Source organism: Peromyscus californicus, unplaced genomic scaffold (genome assembly GCF_007827085.1).
Source record: "Peromyscus californicus insignis strain IS unplaced genomic scaffold, ASM782708v3 Scaffold_15__1_contigs__length_86483966, whole genome shotgun sequence".
NCBI classification, from domain to species: Eukaryota; Metazoa; Chordata; class Mammalia; order Rodentia; family Cricetidae; genus Peromyscus; species Peromyscus californicus.
This window is the reverse complement of record NW_026294447.1, coordinates 68,572,772-68,576,084: the sequence shown is the minus strand read 5'-3', so window position 1 is coordinate 68,576,084 and position 3,313 is coordinate 68,572,772.

Here is a 3,313-nt window from a genome sequence, read left to right as displayed (position 1 = left end):
GTCCCGCCCCGCGCCGCCCAGGCTCCTCCCCCACGCCGCCCAGGCTCCGCCCCCACGCTGCCCGAGCTCGGCCTCGAGCCGCCCAAGCTCCGCCTCCACACCGCCCAGGCCCCGCCCCCGGTCATCGCTTCAACAACAACAACTTTATTGGGAGTAAGTGGGGGGGGGTGTTGCGAGGGGAGGGGCTGCCTTGGAAGGCGCCGGCTTCCATGGCCACGGGACAGCCGGGCGTGAAACCCATTACTCTTGTATGCCAACTTTAAAAGTTCATTTAAATAAGCAAATATAAATAATAAAATTAAGGGGCCCGTTGGAGGCTCTAAAGTACCTTTAAGAGCCCACTGTTTTATTCTCGCTTCTACTACGACCTAGGTGTGGAACATCATATGCCCTTTTTGACTCTTTCCTCATCTGTAACACGAAAGACTGGACTTTTCGCTAAGACGTCTGGCCATAACTTCTGTAACTAACCCATCTGAGCCAAGAGGACAGGGGACAAGTCCTTCCTCATTCCTACACCTCTTCTGGCCTTTACTGTTTCTCAGCTCAGATTCTAGGTCACAAATGGAGTCCTCTTTTTCTTCGAACACATGAGATTTTTACTTCCTCCACCTGTTCCAAATGGGTTATGGGGGAAAGGTGTGCCCCACTGGGAGGGAGAAATGGAGGGAGAGAAGACTCCACAAGATCAGGGACCAAGACTGAATGGTGGGTAGTGTGTTTATCAGCGGGTAAAAATGACGTGGCCCATTGGAGTGAAAGAAGGGTTCCTCAATACCAGGAACCAAGTGTGACTGACGGTGTGTTTACTACGCATCTCTAGTGTACCTAATACTAGGTCAGTGTGGTAGTCTGAAAGAGGAAGTGTGTTGTCGCTGGAGGCTGGCTCTGAGATCTTGAAAGACTCATACTATTTTCAGTTTTTTTCTCTTTGCCACTTGCGGCTTGAGATGTGAGCCCTCAGCTCCCGTTCTACCTACCACATGCCTGCTGCCTCTGCTCTGACATTGTGGACTCTTAGCTCTCTGCAACTGTAAGCTTCAAACAAACCCTTCCTTCTGAAAATTGTCTTGGTCGTGGCGTTTTATCACAACAATAGAAAACTAAAGCTGGGCATGGTAGACTACTCTAAGACAGAAGCAGGTGCATCTCTTTGAGTTCCAGGTTAGCCAGAGCTGCAAAGACCTTGTCTCAAAATAAATAAGACGGCCAGTCACATAGAGGGGACTAATGACTGGATAAAGTGTGTGTCTCTTAAGCGAAGGCCACTTCTTCCGTCAAGTCTGTACTAACCGAAGACCCCTTTGAATTTCTCTCCCCCTGTCTGTCACCCCTCCGTCTTCTGCCTCAGCTTGACCTAAGGGGTGAAGGACCACATGGTACACCCAGTTCCAGTACCCAGTGTCTGAGCTGTGCCATTTCCAATTTGTGGCTGGAGCCTTGGCTGTTCAGGGAAGCCCTCCGGGGAGTCACCAGATCCTGGGCCAGCTGGATACATCATAACACTGAGGGCTAAAAGGAAGGAGGAGAGAGTCAGTGGTGTGGCCTTCCCGAGACTTCCCCCTCATTAGCTGCTTACAGCAGTAAAAGCAGCCGCACTTGCCCCTTTACCCGGGATGAACTCTGGCACTCTGAAGGCTGGGGGGCCATTCATAAGTCAGCTACAACCATTAGTACTACCCAAGGAACCCCAAGGTCAAGCCCACTCACTCCTTCAGCATGGCTTAAGTAAACTCTCCACTTTCTCCCAAGAGCTATCTGCACCTCCAAATTCCAAATCAGACCATAAACCAAGAAGTATGCTTTTTGTGAGCCAATGCTTCCTCCGTTGACTTGAAAAATGTCTTTAAAGCACAGGCGTCTAGGCCTTCCTTCCAGAGTTCTGCTTCACAGGTCTGAGGCGAGGCCCTTAGACACTCATCAAATTGTTTTGAGATAGGAAGCTTTGGGTGCTGAAGAGATAAAATGGCTCAGAGGTTAAGAGCACTGGCTGCTCTTCCAGAGGTCCTGAGTTCAAGTCCCAGCAACCACATGGTGGCTCATAACCATCTATAATGAAATCTGATGCCCTCTTCTGGCTTGTAGGGATACATGCATGCAGAGCACTGTGTGCATAATAAATCTAAACAAACAAACAAAAAATCCTTGAGATAGGAAGCGTCTCCTAAAAGAGCTAGCCTCACCCGGGCTGCTCGGGACACAGCTGTGGACAGAGAATGGCCAGCTAATTGATGACACGCTCTTTCGGAAGCTTTCCCTGGAGCCAGTGAAGCTGGGCTTCCCCCTGTTTCCTGACTTATAATTAGCTACTTGATTTAGAAGGTGAAGGGTGATCGGAGAATCACACAAGCTTTGGGTTTTGACCACCTGAGCTCAGAACCCCAGTTCTGCCGTTTTCTCCCCACGGAGCCTCTTGGGTCACCCATCCTCTTGGTGTTTCGGTGTCCTCACCACGCTGAGCCAGAGTGGGCTCTCAATGTTTTCTTTCTTCTTTGCTTTTTCTTCCTTTTTTTTTTCAAATAGGATCTCATTATCCCAGAATGACCTTGAACTTGCTCCAAGAGTGTATCCAAGGATGACTTTGAGTTTAGGATCCTTCTGCCTCCACCTCCCAAGTATTGGGATTACAGATTTGCACCACCGCTCCCAGTATGCAACGGTGGAGGTCAAACCTGGGTTTTTATGAATGCTAAGTGTCTATCATGGTTTTTAAACTAGGACAAAAGCCATCTCTAATTGCAAATGTTGGGTCTTCTTCCATAATCCCTGGCTAAAATACAGTTCCTGCTCTCCAAACCGAAACACTGGATTACCAAGAGAGCCAGTAACTGTAGATTCCATATATAATTTTTGTTTTGTTTTGTTTTTTTGAAACAAGGTTTCTCTGTGTAGTTTCAGTGCCTGGATCTCGCTCTGTAGACCAGGCTGGCCTCGAACTCACAGAGATCTACCTGGCTCTGCCTCCCAAGTGCTGGGATTAAAGACATGCACCACCACTGCCTCGCCGATTCCATATATAATTTAAATAAAATTTTCCCATCTGGGCTGATAATGCTCCCCTCAAAGAGCCATAGACCCAAGAAAAATCCCAGCACCAGACATAAGCTATCTTTTGTGTTGCTGGTCAGGGTCATCTAAGAGACTCCCAAAATGTTACAGGCTATTGCTGTTGTCCTTGGTTCCCCCCAGATGTGGAAGGTAAGTCTCTATCGCTGATGACACCATGTACTTCAGACACAGGACCCAGAGGATCTGAGCTGGATCTGACCTGAAAGCCTCTTCTCTGAGGACTAGCTTTCATGGTATCAGAGGG